The sequence below is a fragment of the Desmodus rotundus genome, chromosome 2, assembly GCF_022682495.2.
Source record: "Desmodus rotundus isolate HL8 chromosome 2, HLdesRot8A.1, whole genome shotgun sequence".
Classification (NCBI taxonomy): Eukaryota; Metazoa; Chordata; class Mammalia; order Chiroptera; family Phyllostomidae; genus Desmodus; species Desmodus rotundus.
Window position 1 is genome coordinate 192,851,091 of NC_071388.1, and position 16,831 is coordinate 192,867,921.

Below are 16,831 nucleotides of genomic sequence, written 5' to 3' on the forward strand. Positions count from 1 at the left end.
GCCGCAGCTACTCTTCTGGTCAGTTTTGAAGAAACAAATGGCACGTGGCATATGGCAACACTTGGAAACTTTAAAAGCACATGTGAGCAATCTTCGTCTTCCTGAATAACTTTCCATTTCTCTCATTTTCATTCACAAGTGTTGGATGTGGACCCTAGCTTTGGAACCACATCTAACAGTTGTGAAAGATGGAGAGAAATCCAGTTTCTGAGGGTTACAGAGGGAGCAAAGATTTCTCAGGGCTTCCAAAGGCTGATGTGAATATTGTATGAAACACATCAAAGATGTCTGATTTCCCTGCCATTTGAAAGGTTCAAACCAGCCAGTAAATACCATTAAGTAAGGATCCACTCTAGGCTCAGCCCTGAAACAAGCATGATGGGAAGCACTTAGTGCTAAAGCAATAATGAAGAAAAGGAAGTCCTGGTAGAGAGAGGAGCTGATGGGGCTGGAGAGCCGTTGATTCTATGCCCTTCCTGCAACCCAGGTTTCATTTCCTTGTTCCCAGTGAAATGGAGATTATAAGAGAACTAGTCTGCATTTTTATAGTTGTGTGTTGTAATCACAAGATACTATTTAAAAAACTTTAATTAGATCTGTAGTTCATACCTCACACCAACACAAATTCTGGAGGAATTTAGCATTCAACAACTTTTAACAAACATCTCTTGTATATCTACTAAGTGCCTGATACCAGGCTGGGGGCTGGAAATACAAAACAAATATGGTTTCTGCCCTCCACAGAGTTTACAGCCTAGTTGTGAATATTGAATAAGCAAGTAAATAAAATGTGTAACTACAATTCTTGATAAAACTTATGAAGGAGAAAAATAAGGTGCTAAGCGAAAGTCATTGGGGGTTGGGAGAACCTTTTTGAATTCTATAACCAGAAAAGGCTTCTCTGGGGAGATGTCAGTTAGTTGAGAGTTGAGGAATGTGAGGAAGCCCCCAGGCTCAGGAGAAAGACCATTCCTGACACAGGGCACAGTGGTCAAAGGCCATGAGAGTTGAGAGAGATACAACACTCAAGAAGAAAATACAAAATTAAAACCACAATGAGGTACTATCTCACACCGATTAGAGTGGCCAACATAAACAAATCAACAAACAAATGTTGGAGAGGATGCAGAGAAAAGGGAACCCTAGTGCACTGTTGGTGGGAATGCAGACTGGTGAGGCCACTGTGGAAAACAGTATGGAATCTCCTCAGAAAACTAAAAATGGGACTGCCCTTTGACCCAGCAATTCTGCTGCTGGGATTATACCCTAAGAACCCTGAAACACCCATCCAAAAGAACCTATGCACCCCAATGTTCATAGCAGCACAATTTACAATAGCCAAGTACTGGAAGCAACCTAAGTGCCCATCAGCAAATGAGTGGATCAAAAAATTATGGTACATTTACACAATGGAATTCTACACAGCAGAGAGAAAGAAGGAGCTTATACCCTTTGCAACAGCATGGGTGGAACTGGAGAGCATTATGCTAAGTGAAATAAGCCAGGCGGTGAGGGACAAATACCATATGATCTCACCTTTACCTGGAACATAATCAACAAAAGAAAAAAGCAAACAAAATACAACCAGAGACATTGAAATTAAGAACATTGTGGGGAGAGGGGTCTTTAGGAGCTACTATAAAGGACACAAGGACAAAATCAAGGGGGAGGGTAGAGGTGGGGGAGGGAGGTGGGACTGGCTGGGGTGGGGTGGAGGGAAGGGGAGAAAATGCAGACAATTGTAACTGAATAAAAATAAATTAATTAAAAAAAATAAAAATAAGAAAAAAAGAGAAGAAAATACAGATAAATATTTGTTTTCAACCATGGAATAGAGTAAGGCTTTCTAAATGCGGTCCCAAAGAAGCTGGAACCACAGAAATTAGACCACATCAGAACTTTTAATTTCTTCATGGTCAAAACCACATAAAGACATGTGGTAAACTAGGCAAAATTGTTATAACTTGTATAACAATAAGTTACTATCTTTACTGTCTAGAAACTACTTCTAACTAAATATCAGAAAGGTTAACACTCCGAAAGAGGGGGAGGGGAAGGCCAAGGCAATTCACAAGAAATAAATGGCCAATAAAGTAGGAAAAGCTGTTAAACTCCTCTAATAAAAATGTACATAAAAACAATTGTAAAAGCTATTTTTCAATCATGAAATTGGCAAAGATTGAAAAGACTGCAATCCCCAGAACTGAGGAGGGTAAATACAGGCAGGTACTCCAGCCCCCGGTGGCAGGAATATATACACTGTTACAACTTCTCTAGAGGACAGAGAACAAAAGTCTTAAAAACGTGCGTATTCTTCAACTCAGCAAATCTACTTCTTGGAATTTATCATAAGAGAATACTCTCAGTTCTGCAGAAGGATTTAACTATAAGATTGTTCATGCTAATATATTCTAGCATGACCAAAAGTCTGAGGCAACCTAAAGGGGTTCATTTATACAATGGACTACGTTTAAATCATTAAGAATGATTTTGTTACATTTATATTTCATTGACAAGGAAATGTGTTCAAGATGTTAAGTGAGAAATGCAGGTTACAAAGTGGTACAAATGATAGAACTGTATTTTGTTTTAAAATATTGTACATATGCATAGAAATGTCCTTAAAATGTCAGTAATGTTTATCTTTCAGTGATGCGCTTACATGTAATTTTTACTTTCTTCTCTATGCCTGCATGTGCTGTATGAGCTTTTTGGAAGAATGAGAAGGCATTAATTTTTTTAAAATCTTTTTTGTAATCCTCACCCAAGGACATTTATTACTGCTTTTTAGAGAGAGGGAGAGAGAGAAACAGTAATGTGAGAGAGAAGCATCAACTGGTTGCCTCCCTTATGTGGAGACCGTATGCTCCCGCAACGTTTCTGTTACTGGATGATGCTCCAACCAGCTGAGCCACACACGCTGGCCAGTGCAAGAAGGCATTATTTTCTATACTGAGAAAAAATGAAGCTGTCTTCATATTGAGGTGGGTAAGAAGTGAGTCATCACAGTCCCCTGGGGCCACAAGGGACTGGAAGATGGCCTTGTCTGTTTTACTTCCTCCAGCAGGCCTGTTTGATCAGCATCACCTGAGCCCTCAGGAACTAATTCTCCCAGGAAGTAATATCCTTCTCTATCCCCTTTCTATCCCCGGTTTAGACAGTCACACCATCCACATAGGCCCCCTGCTCAATGTTTTTTCCCTTTTCCTGAGAAACAAAGCCCCTTGCCAGCTCTGATCCATCATCCGGTTGGGGGCCAAGTCACTGGAGACTTAGACACAGGTATCTGGGTACCACAGCACGACACAATGCCTCCAGAGTAAGGGTGGCCCTTCTGCCTTCTGGGCTGTGAAATGTCAGGCGTGATTAGAAAGGTCACTTGTCCTGATAGCTATCTGTGCTTCCCAGAGAGCAGCCTTCCTGCTGGGGACATTTTTAACTGTGCTTCCTGTTGAGGGGGTCCGCCTCTCACTCCCTTATAATATGGGGGCCTTTATCCTCTCTTCAGTTCTTCTTGAACATGAAAAAAAATGCCAAGGAATGCAACACCTTGCAAAACAGAGAGCTCTCTGATTCAAGAAAAAGATGAAAGGTGAATTTCTAGGAAAGGGTATTGCAAGGTATACGAGGGAAACTGCATCCTTGGCGAAAAGAAACATGCAGCCCTGAGGAGTGTGTGGGGCTAGGGAAGAGAGGGGTCAGAGGAACAGAGGAGGAACAAATAAACACCCTCCCCTGAGTCATATCCTCAGAGCAATGAACTACAAGCAGTGCAAGGCACTGTAAAGCACACAGTCGAAGACTGAGGCCCAAGTTCTCAAACAGCTGTGCTTGAGAAATTCGGATTCTGGGAGTCGGGGGTGCTGCCAGGGCAGCTGCATGTGAGAAGCAGCTGGGGTTATTTGGGGCAGGCGTCCATGCACTCACCTTTGAGAACCCCAGCCTAAGGGGTAAGGATGGACATGTTTGGGGGACTGGCTGCTGGCACATCAGATGAATCCAAGGGGTAGGAGAGGAACATTGCCTGTAAGAAAGGGGAAGGGATGTGGCTACATAATCCTCTAGCTTCTTGAGCCCTAGCTGCACAGAACTGGCGTCTGACCCTGTCAAGTAGTTGCAACATTATTCACCATAACCAAGGTATGGAAACAACCTAGCGTGTATGAATGTATAAAGAAAGTGTGGTCTATACATACAGTGGAATATTATTCGACCTTAAAAAAGAAGGAAATGCTGCCCTGGCTGGTGTGGCTCAGTGGACTGAGTGTTGGCCTGTGAACTGAAAGGTCACTGGTTCAATTCCCAGTCAGAGAACATGCCTGGGTTGCGGGCCAGGTCCCCAGTTGAGGGCACCAGTTGCGAGAGGCAACCGATCAATGTACCTCTCTCACATCGATGTTTCTCTCCTCTTGCACCCTTCCTTCCCCTCTCACTAAAAATAAATAAATAAAATCTTTAAGAGAAAAAAGAAGAAGGAAATCCTGCCAGATGTGAGAACCTGGATGAACCTGGTGGACATTATGCTAGGTGAAACAAGCTAGCCATGGAAGGGCAAATGCTGCATGATCCTACTCATTTAAAATTCAAAACTATAGAAACGGAGAGTACGATGATGGTTGGTGAGGGCTGGGAGGAGGGGGACATGGGGAGTTGCTGTTCATTGGGTGTGATTTCAGTTACATAAAACTAATAAGTTCTAGAGCTCTGCTATACAAATGGCACCTCTAGTTAACAATTCTGTATTGTGCACTTAAAATTTAGGAAGGTAGATCTCATGTCACATGTTCTGACTACAATGAAAAAAATAAGATTGCCAGGATAAAGAAGGGGTTTTGCCAAGCAAATACAACGGGGCCCTCCCAGCTGACTTCAGAGGCAAGCTGCGGAAATGATAGGGTGCTGCTCATCCGAGCACCTTCCCCTTTGTGCAGCAGGAAGCTCATTGCAAGTCACCCACAGAAAGCAGAGTGATCTTCGCGTTTCTCATCTCCAGGCTCTGCAAGCTTACCTTTGAGGTTGCTCACCTATGCACAGCTCATCCCTAAAAGAATGTTATACCAATGGAGGCAGGCCACCTCCTCGCCACCTCCACTGAGCAAAATGTGAGGGGAAGGAGCACCAAAGCAGAAGCCTCAGTCCAGGGTCGGGTGAATGTCTCTCAGGCCATCCACTGCTCTAGGTGCTGAGGACACCGCAGTGAAGAGACCAGACACTACTGCCCTCTCGGGTGATTCAGTACAATGAGAAGGGGTAGACCACAAACAAATACTAAATATGTATGTTAAGGGCTCACAGGTCCTGTGGAGATAATTAAATCTGGATAAAGAAGTACAGAGCAACAGAAGCTACTAGAGGGTGATGAAGGAAGGGCCCTCTCTGGAGATGAAATCTGAGCAGCATGGGAATGAATTGAGGGAGTAAACTGTGCGAATGTCAGGGGGAAATCTGCTCTAGGCAGGGAGTGCAGTTCACAGGCCTTGGGGCAGGAGCAGTGTGGTGGGTGCAAAGAACCACAGGAAGGCTGCCAATAATGTGGAAACGGGCAGGAGATGAAATCGGAGGAGCAGCCAGGGGAAAAGCCAGGAGGGGCTTTGTCCCTCAAGGTCTTGTTGATCGTGGGTGGGACTTTGGATTAGCTAATGGGAAGCAGTTAGAGTTTAAGAGATTCCCCCCTCCCCGGACTTTAATGATATGAGTAAGGACAATCAACAAAACTACTTGTTTAGAGATTGTTGAAAACAGAGATGCTAGAAAAAGAACACACAACAATGAAAGTAAGTCTATATTATGGAGATGGGATTACAGAATTTATTTATTTTTTTTCTGAAAAACAGGTTTGTGATTGCTGCAATGCTTCTAGAACAGGCTTTCCTTAAAAAAGCCTACCACCTCAGGGACAGGGTGGTGCTACTTATTGTCCTTAGGACTTAGAGTTGCACCCAATGCATGTCTGACATTCATAGATGCTTGTGGACTCAGTGAGCTGAAGCTCTTGACCTGGGTTACATATTCTCCCTGTAGCCGGAGAATGGGAAACTCTCCAGGCCCTACCTGAATCAAGTCAATATAATTCTAGCTTCTGTACTTCATCCTTGGAGTTTTGCAATTTTCCAAGTAGCCTTGTCTGTAGAGAATGTGATTTTGAGCGAAGAAGCTATAGACCTTCTATTGGCCTTTTGGGAAATACAAGCTGGTTGCCTGGCTGCCCCCTGACATACCCAACCAATCTGGAAACCATATAAGTGTACAAGCTGGCAATGTCTTGGTGAAGTTCTTCATCACCCCGGTGTTCTGGGTGGTGGCAAAGCGTGAGTGAATGATCTGTTTAGAATCTGGAACCATTGTAAGACACAAAGGCGAGTTCAGAGAGCACACGGGATTCAACATTAAACAGATCTTACATTTTATCAGCTGTTCCAGTATTCTTTCTTTCATATTTTCTAGGAAATAAATAAGAAAGGCAGAGGTCACATGTTAATTCTTTGGGGTCCAGTTCCTGTGGGTACTTAATTCTCCACCTCTCTTAGGAGCATTCAGCTTTCTTAATAAGTAAACACCTACTGATTGAGCAACTATAGGTCAGGTTCTCTGATAAATATTTCCTAGAACTTAATTAATTTAGTCCTATAAAGAAGATATTATCATCCCCAGCTTATAGATTAAGGTAACTGAAGCTAAGAGACATTAAACAATTTGTTCAAAATCACACAGCCAGCAAGTGGGGAACCTAGGTTTGAAACCTAGTTCTGTCTGATTCCAAAGCTCATGTTTTAAAACTGCCACACTAAATATCCTCTCAGGGCAGATAAGGATGTATAGTGTAGCTTTTTCATTTAAGTAAGATTTTGGAACATTTCCCTAAAGTTGGGTAAGACTGGAGAGGAATGATTATATTGGAATACTAGCACTGTCATACACAGTTCAAACATAGAAGGTTGAGATAACACAAAAGGGACATTTAGCCTAGGAAACAGGCTTCCTACTGTTCATAGAAGGGCCTTACCTCTTCATTCAAAACTCTAGGGCTTCCCACAAACTGGTCTAACTACCTCCCATTCACTCATTCAAACAAATATTTAATTAAACACCTACCACGTCCCAAGCAATAGGAATACAATGATAGATACTAATAGAATGGTTCCCATTCTCCTGAACCTTATGGCTTTCTGGAGATGTATATATTTAATATATACATATTTAATTATATATTATAATATTCAATAGTATCCAATAAGTATTAAATTGCAATGTCTGTAAGTCCAATGCAAGAGAGCTGTGTGGAGCTGTAAGAGCATGTAAGAGGGAATGCTTGAGGCAAGATGTGAATGATGGCTAGGAAGTAAGCAGGCAAAGAGGCAAGGGCAAATGCTAATAGAAGTATCCAGCCATTCCCATGTTCTCTCCCTCTCAACTTGACATAGCAGAAACCTGAATCCTGTGAAATGGAGATGGGGTGGTATAGGAAATGGATCCTCAGGTCCTATTCTTCTAAGGGAATGTAGCCCTGGGCACACTGAAAGTTTTATTCATTGAGGCGAAAGAAGAAGAGATGGAGTGACTGGCGATAGAAAACCAGGATAGGAACATTGGTGTTTTGTCCTCTGATAGATGTCTTCTGGACTCCTTGGTGACCCTGCTAGTCAGGCAGGGCTGCCCCAGTCCCATCCACTGCGCTGGTTTGAGCTAGAAAAGGAGGCTGATTCTGCCAGGAAGATCCAGCCTTGGGCCAGGGCATCTGGCTTGAGAAGTGAAGCATGGGGAGATTTCCAACCCCAGTGACCAGCTCCCCCAGCCCAAACCAGGTACTCTTTTCCAGTGATGACTGTCACAGCCAGACATGGTGTGCCTGTGAACAGACCTCTGTCATATAAGTCTCTGTTAACTGAGATAGCAGTGAAAGGAAAACTAGACTGATCCAAAGTGTTGTACACAATGTTGCATATTCAGAGGTGTGTGTGTCCTGGTGAATAAATATAAATTACCAAAGGTGGCTAGAGAAGTCCAAGGGGAGTAACAGAACCAGCCTCTCCCGGAATGTCTTTCCCAGAACCAACTTACCAAGAGGCAAGGAGAAAGCAAAAGATGGATATGAAATTACCAGGAGAGAAGACAACGAAAACCATATGATTGGTGATTGGTGATGAGGTACCAGGAAAAATCAAAGAAGTTGCTGGCTGGCGTGGAGTCGCTAGAATCTGGCCCCACCCTGGTTTAGAGCAAAGGTTTTTAATCTGGGGTCCATGAATGAGCTTCAGAGGATCTCTTAACCCCCTGAAATTGTAGTGGTATTTTGCAGATATGTGTACATAAACACTTTTTCTATGGGGAGGGTTAACAACTAGATTTAAGCATCAGATGGCCAAATTATCAACTGCTGGTTTCAAGATGAACCGATGATCTGTCTGGGTGGGTGGGTCACAGTGTATTCTGAAAGATAGAAACAGCTTGTCATGAGGGGTCCTTTCAGAAAACAAAGCCATTTATCATTAAGACCAAGGAAGTTGTACTTTTCCATGAGAAGGACCTCCTGAGGCTTCAAAGTGCCCTTTCAGTCTCGTGTGGAATTTGGCCACCCTGCCCATAAGAACCCCACGGTGACTGTGCGTGGCTTGAGTTTTCTGCATGAGTGTACTAACGCTGCATAAGCAAAGTGCATTTATCAGCAGATGTTTAAATTGATACTCCAGGGTTACATTTATATCACTTCTACCTACTCAAGCTTATAATAATTACTTTTTCCCTTCTCTGCAATCATCTAGATGGTGTTCTAATCACCTGGATGAGAATTTGGGTGCAGGCATCCTTCAACCTGGACTTTAAGATTTGGATCTACCAAGTACCAGCTGGAGAAATTGGTAAGTTATTTATGTCATCCCCCTGAGCTCCAGTTTCAGCACGTGGCAAAACGGGAATAATAATATTACCTACTTGAGGAGGTATTATGAGGATAAAAAACTCAATTAATCCACGTGAGGTACTTAGTACACTGTATGTGCCGGATACAGGTCAGAATTATAATTTACCCCATGCCTCCCTGTTTAAGTTTTGTTTTTACTTTGTGCTTTTGGAAATTGAGGTGAGTTTTTACAAGCACATGCGTCCTTTTGATTAATAAAGGTGGTATATTTTTTCTGTTGTCTCTATCATGTAACTTCTTTTGTTTTCCAAATGTTGAATTATATTGCAATATATAACTTATCCGTGCAACATCTCCACTCTTTTTTCCTCCAACATATGGATTCTCGAATAGCTCCTCCCCACCCCCAGCTCAGTTTAAAACCTGAAAGGAACTTAGTGCCATCATTTTTTGCCCCGCCCCTGCATCCAGGAGAGGCTGTGCTCAAACCGGTTTTATTTTTAGGTTTCCAGTGAAAATGTTTCTACAACCTCCCTCCTCACCTGTTTCAGTGCTTAGCAACACTTAACACTAGAAATCTCTGTCCCTGTGTGTCTCTGACTTTTAAATGACTACTAACAACTAATATTGATAAAATGCTTTAGCAAGGGCCACAGACCAAGAAGAGGTGGGCAGAGATGTGCGAACTTGTCAGTGTGAGTGCACATGCGTTTGTGTCGAGATGGGGAGGGTGTGACCCAGCTGAGACTGTGTTCCAGCAGAACACAGAATGAGGACTGCTCAGCCCCAGCCCATCGGTCACCAGTACGAAGCCAGGTCTCCTGTTGCCAGATGTTTGGATGTTTTTTCCAGAGGGAAAGGCAGATATGTATATTTTTATGTGAAATATGATTTTTTTAAAACATGAGCTTGGTTGAAAAAAATAAGGAAGCACTTTATAGGCCAAAAAAAGAACAAATGTGCACTGCCTGCTTGCAGCCCATGGGTCAGTTTACAATCTCTGCTTTAGAATTTACAGTTTTGACATTTGCTGTCTCATTCCACCTTGACTATACCTGTAAGACAGGTGAGGCAAGCAGGCATACAAGCTGCTTTTTAAGAGATGAAGAAACTGAGGCTCAGTTTACAGTCCCCAAGATAGGGAAGTTGCCCGAGTGTCCATCAATAGATGAGTGGATAAAACAACTATGGGACATTTTCACAATGGAATTCTACTCAGCCATAAAAAAGAAGAAAATTTTACATTTCGTGAGACTATGGATAGACCTGGAGAACATTAAGCTAAGTGAAATAAGCCAGTCAGAGAAAGACAAATACCGCGATTTCACTCATACACAGCATCTAATGAACAAACTGAACTAACAAGCAAAACAGAGACGGACTCATAGGTGGAGAGCAGATAACAGCTTGATGGGGGGAACTAGGGGGTGCAGGGATTGAGCAAAAAGGAAAGAGGACTCATGGACATGGACAACAGTGTGGTGATTGCTAGGGGGAAGGGGGTATAAGGGGACTAAATGGTAATGGAAAAAATAAAATAAAGATTAAATTTGAAAAAAAGAAACTGAGGCTCAGAAATATTACACAAGTTATTTAAGCTACACTGTTGGTAGAACCCAGATCTTAGGACTCTGTTTCGCTGTTTCTCCTTGTATGTCCCAGCTTTGGTTCCAGGTGCCATTAGAACCTTGTTTACTTCTCAGTGGATGGGACTATCACACATATCAGTTGTTTATGGAAAATGCTGGAAGAAATGAGGAACAATTCAAATAGCAGAAATGTGGATACATAAGACTGAATATTGATTGCACAAAATGAAAACAATGAAATTCATGGGGTTTTAAGTATTTATAGAATTTAAATTCATGATAAAAATAACAAAAACATCCAGACACGGTTGAAATGGACTGAATGTTGATGTCCCCTTGCCCCCAAATTCATGGTGCAATCCTAACTCCCGATGTGATGGCATTAGGAGACAGGACCTTGGAGGTAATTAGGTCGTGAGGGTGGAGCCCTCCTGAGTGGAATTAGTGCCCCAAAAGCTCTCTTACCCTCTTTCTGCCAAGTGAAGATGCAAAGAGATGGCAGCATGCAGCCTGCTAAGGGGTTCTTCCCAGAACCTCACCATGCTGGCACCCAATCTCAGACTCCCAGCCTCCAGACAGTGAGAAATACATTTCTGTTGTGTATAAGCTACCTGGTCTGTGGTACTTTGTTCGAGTAGCCTAAACTAAGACTGTGGTTAAGAGATTTAAATGTTCTAAGGTCTAACAAATGACTTTGTAACAGTGCCAAAGCAACCTTTGGGTCCCTATCTCATTCTTCTAAATCTAGGCTTAAAGTAAGCCTAGCCGAAGTGATTTTTCCTTTTAATCCTCACCTGAGGGTTTTTAAAATTGATTTTTTTATAAGGAAGAGAAGGATGAGAGAGAGAGAAAGACACATCGATGTGAGAGAGAAACATTGGCGGTTGCCTTCCATATGTACCCCAACCGGGATCAAACTCTCAACCTAGGTACATGCCCTGACCGGGGATGGAACCCACAACCCAACCAATTGAGCCACCCAGCCAGGAGGTGATTTTCTTTTTAACAATAGCTAATATTGGCATGGTAGGCAGAATATGGCCCCCCCAAAGATATCCATGTCCCAAACCAGAGAGCCTATGAACATATTAACTAACAAATGTAATTAAGGCCCTAGTCATTGTGCCTCAGCTGCTTGGAGCATCGTCGCATACACCAAAAGGTTTCGGGTTTGATCCTCAGTCAGGGCACATACCAAGGTTGCAGGTTCGATCTCTGATCAGGGTGCATGTAAGGGGCAACTGATCAATGTCTTTCTCTTACATCGATGTTTCTCTGTCTCCCTTCCTCTGTCTCTAAAACCAATAAACATATTTTTCAATGTAATTAAGGTTCCTAATCAGCTGATCTTGAATTAGAGAGATTATTCTACATCATCCAGATGGGCCAGAACTAATCACATGGGCCCTTAAAAGTGGAAGAGGAATGCAGAAGAGTGGATCAGATACAGTCAACATGAGAAAGGCTGGCTGCTTGTTTCTAGCTTTGAAGAGGAAGAAAGGGGTTAATGAGACAAGGAACGTGGTGGCCTCTAGAAGCTGAGAAGGCCCTCAGTTTACAGCCAACAAGAAGACAAGGACTTCCCTCCTATAATCACAAGAAATTGACTTTTGCTAACAACCCGAAAGAGCAGAAATGAATTCTCCCCTAAGGCTTCCAGAAAGGAGCACAATGTGCCAACATCTTGATTATAGTCCAGTGAGGTGACCTGGTATTTACAAAACTGTAAGACAATTAGTTTGTGCTACTTATAGCTACTATGTCTGTAGCAATTTGTCCCAGCAACAATAGAAAACTAAGATAGTGTCAAGGATGCAAGGAGATAGGGCTTTCACAAAGAAACAGGCTGTTTTATCAGAAAAGGACCTGCTAAAACAGTAGGTTTGCCAAAGAGCCAGTTAGTTCAATAAGTCAGCAAACTGACACACTTTACCCTAAAAATAAGTTGTGGATTCTGAGTACTGTGGAGATTGGTTTGGAGATGGAAACTTCAGAACTATTCCCAGCGTTCAGATAGCTATGTGTTATTTCTAGTAATGATGTATGATTTATATGCTGGAAAAAATAAATCGTATCATCAACTTGGAAGCAATTTACAGAAAACGTATATAGTGTACGATTCAGGACAAAACTGGTCAAAACCTAAGAGATATCATGACAGAAAAGAATCGCAAAGTCTCCTATCACATTAGCCGTAAATGTGAAGTCACTGACGAAGGGGCCAAACATTATTTGGCCCCAAATCTTACAAACTCCAGAAGATGGGCCAAACAAGAAAAAGGCAGAAACAATCACATCAATTAATTTCAGAAATTCAAATGTAAAAGCTCATATGCCATTTGAGGAGCTAATGAAAGAAAGCTTAAAATGACTAAAGATTAGATAAACAGAAAGTAACCTGCAAAAGTGTCCAAAACAATCCTACCACAGAAATGCTGGAATTTAAAACTTTAACTGCTGCACATGCATTATGGCTAATGTGCAACTGGTGTAATTAGCAAATGAATGCTGTAGATACGTACAATTGAAAAAACGTAAAAGATATTCACCAGCACACTAAAGAAATCAGAGGAGACAGTCCCATGTAATATAAAATCTTGACATTTTGGTTTCTAAAAAGGAGTAAGTGGGATATGATGACTTGGTAGATGTGAGTAGAAGACTTGACAGGAAAGAGCAAGCAGCAGGAAAACCCCCCAAGAATCCAGAAGAGAGAAATGAGCAGAATGATGAGTTCCCAGATTGTATGGACCTTGATCATCAATGTAAAATTACCGAGGAAGGACACAAAGTAAATTGGTTACTAATCCTAAAAATGCTGGACAATTTTAAGCTAAGATGGCACCCCTATCACATACTAAGTTTTGTTTACTAATTGCTAGAGATAAATCAAAGGGACTATTGAGAAATTAACTGAAAACTCATAAAAATGTTAAAAGTGGGACAACAGAAATGGATGTAAAAAAGAATTCAAAAGAAATTAGTCCAAACTGAAAGATTCCCACTTAAAATGCCAACATTGTGGTTTCTAATGAGGAAATGCAGTTTTTGGATTATTAAAGCTACTCATGCACAAAACCTCACTATTTCAACCAACTGAGTAATTCTCCAACTGCTGCCATCCGGACAAAGTGACAACTGGCCTGCGCACACTTGAGGGTGTTCCTCCGAAGCTGTGTGAAAGCCTTCCCTTCACTGCGTGAAATTGCTTTACAGCAATATTAAGCAGTAGATTTGTTAAATTAGTTATTCTGTTAATTGGTCATTTAATGAATTGGCTTTGGCTTTCTCTATCTATCTATCTATCTATCTATCTATCTATCCATCCATCCATCTACCTACCCATCCTCATCTGTCTGCCTTACTGACCATTCAGTGAATTGGTCATTTGATGAACTGATTTTCGGTAAAATAGCAGTAGATCAATTCAGTGTTGGTAAGGTACCTGGAACCACTTTCTCTGTAGCAAGTGGGGAGTGCAATTTTTTTTTTTTTGAAGAAAGGAAATTTGCCAATCCTTGTTAAAAGCTGTGAACTGTGCATGTTCTTTGACCAGTAATTTTACTTCTAGGAAATTAAAGAAACAATGACAATGTACAAAAAGGTTAGGCTACACAGATTTCATAGTAATAAAATTTTCTGGTGCAGTAAAATATCAAAGACAAGCTAAACATTCAAATATTAGGAGGGTTATTTAAGTAAATCAGTGAGTGTGTACAATGGATTATTATAAAGCTTTATAATTTGTGTTGTAAAAGAGTATTTAATGTCTTGGAAAGTTGCACAAGTATTATTGTTAAATTTTTAAAAATAGGTTATGAAACAGACTGACACTAGTGTAGTAAGGAAAAAAATGCCATATGTATATGAGTGAATGGATAAACTCCAAAATATTTACTGTGGTTAATTGAGGGGTTGGCATGATGGATAGTTTTATTTTCTTCTTTCTGCTTACCCGAGTTTTCTAAAATCTCCACACTGAATATATGTTTCTTTAATAAAGAAAAAAGCCCTGGCTGGTATAGCTCAGTGGATTGAGTGTGGGCCTGCAAGGCAAAGGGTCACCGGTTCGATTCCCAGTCAGAGCACATGCTTGGGTTGAGGGCCAGGGCCCTGGTGGGGGGCATGTGAGAGGCAACTACACATTGATGTTTCTCTCCCTCCTTCTCTCTCCCTTACCCTCTCTCTAAAAATAAAGAAGGAAAGAAAAACGTTTTTATCCTCCCACTCTCTTAGAAGCCAGGAGATCTGACATTCCTTACTATGAATGTGACCTTGAATAAGCCCCTATGCTTGTCTCCAAACCTTCATACTTCTCGTTTTCTTTGAACTTCACATCTCTCTCCCTCTCTCCTGGTCTTTACCTCCACTACAATTCTGTTAGTGCCTCACTGCTTCTAGGAATTCATATCTCATGAACTCTGGCATTGCCTGCAGACTGTATTGAACAATTATATGTTGTGTGTTGTCCTACAGAGCTTTCATCCACTAATGTTGAGTGACAGGCACTCAGCAGCAAGGGAAGCAAGAGGAAGCAGCTGCTCCTGGGAGCCCAAACTCTAGTGGAAGAGACAGATGTTTGATCCCCACAGCACTGAAATGTGATCGTCGTTGTACTAAGAGTACGAGCAAGGTGGTGTAAGATCCCAGAGGTCAGAGGTGACTCTGCGAAGAGGTGAGATATGAGTCGGGTCCTGAAGGGGGGAAGAGCTTGAGTCGGCAATTATGGAATACTTACTACAACCAGGCACCTTACCTCTCATCCGTCTCATCACAGTCCCACCAGCTCAGTCATGAGGCACCTTCTCCCCACTTTTTCTTAAGCAGTTGAGAACTCTGAAGTTTAAGAGGGTAAGGAGTGTTCCCCATGTCCCTATGCGGGTCACTCCTGGTCTTGCCCTGTTCTGCTTTAGGTCACAGGGCGCTGACCCCTGGAAACTATGCTTCTCAGGCTCCACTGCCAGCTGGTTCGGCCAAGTGGGAGGTTGGAGGGTGGGAATTAGGGAGAAGTCAGGGCAGTTCCGCATCCCTTCCCAGCCTCAGGTAGCAATGTCAGCACTAGTCGAGTAGCCTCCTTAGTGCCAGCCCTCTCCGCACCCGCACCCCCAGCCCTCCTCGGTGGTCCCAGATCCCACAAGGAGCCTGATTCCCAGGCTGCAGTAACCCTCCTTCTCCCTCTGCCCCTCCAGCTTAGGGATGGTGCTGCCTCACTACATGGCTTCTCTATTCTGCCTTCAACTCCCCCTGTTTGGACTGACAGGTCCACCAACACCTCCATAACCAGTTCCCCCGTGAACTACTGGGCGTGGGCTCTGCTTCCCAAACAGACCCTCATCCATATAGTCACACAGCCAGTCATCAGCTGAGTTGGGCTCTTGGACTCCAAAGTCTGCAAACATGATATTCCACATCCATCGAGCATCTGCTAAGTATCAAGGTCTTTAAAGGGATCACCTACTTAATCCTTACAACAGCCCATAAAGTAGGGGCTATTTTTATCTCCCATTGACGATTCAAGAAGCTGAGACACATAACTGCAACTTCCCCAAAGACACAGCCAGCAATTGGAGGCAGGAAGAGGTGGGCTCAGGTAGTCTGAGTCCGAGGCCTGTGTCCCTAACTTCCTTGCTGTCCTCTGCTTGGACAGCAGAGAGGAGGGAGGGGGAGAGTCTCAAGAGAGGTGAGGCTTAAGCACAAAGAAAGAACACCAGAGTGACTGTGGACCAGTCTTTGACCTTCACTATGGCAGTTCCTGAGTTATAGTTAAAGGGGATAGACCAAGACGCTCCCAGGTGGCCCCAGCAGAAGCCCCATCACGCTGGCATCTGTGAGAGAAGAAAGTGCTTGGCTTGCAAGGGAAGAGCAGGTGCCAAGAAATCTATGGAGCAGTGTTAACTGACCCTGCCCTCTCCACCGTCCCACTCTCTCTGTTCCTCCATCTTCAATGGGGAAAAGCCCACAACCCCCTTCAGAACTCCCGCCCATCCTCCCAGCCCTTGCTCCCTTGCCACTCTCAGGTTGCAGGGAATTAAGGTTGCTCCGAGTCTAATTAGCAGGTGCTAAGCGGTTTCCACATTTCTTAGTAAACATGTCAAAACACAAAATCCATTCATTCTTTCACATACACACCCCACCCTTCTCCTTTAAGACACACTTTTCTCTGTTAGCTGCTCAGCCAAGGAGTGTTTTTCCTCAGCAAGAGCGTAAGTGGCATGAACACAGAGTCTGGCAGTTTTACAGTCCTTTTCAAATCCTCATCTGCCCTCCTGGTCATTCATCCATCTGCTTATTTGTTCATTCATCTGCACGCGGTGGGGCAGGTTTCTCAAGTACAAAGCTGGCTTCAGGAGTGATCCCGTGGAGACCCTCCAGGGGACCCCGTTAT

General features: G+C 42.8%; 1 protein-coding gene and 1 long non-coding RNA gene across 3 annotated transcripts in view; one reads left to right on the forward strand and one right to left on the reverse strand.

Annotated features, from left to right (window-relative positions):
- The window catches only part of LOC123480150 (uncharacterized), a 40,908-nt gene extending 25,808 nt beyond the window's left edge, over nt 1–15,100 (forward strand). The window contains exons 2-3 of the long non-coding RNA XR_006656036.2: nt 8,760–8,855; nt 14,923–15,100. This is a non-coding gene — a long non-coding RNA (uncharacterized lncRNA). The remainder of the gene's footprint in view (nt 1–8,759; nt 8,856–14,922) is intronic.
- MARCHF4 (membrane associated ring-CH-type finger 4) overlaps nt 1–16,831 on the reverse strand; it is an 89,563-nt gene that overhangs the window by 49,647 nt on the left and 23,085 nt on the right. The window lies entirely within an intron of this gene.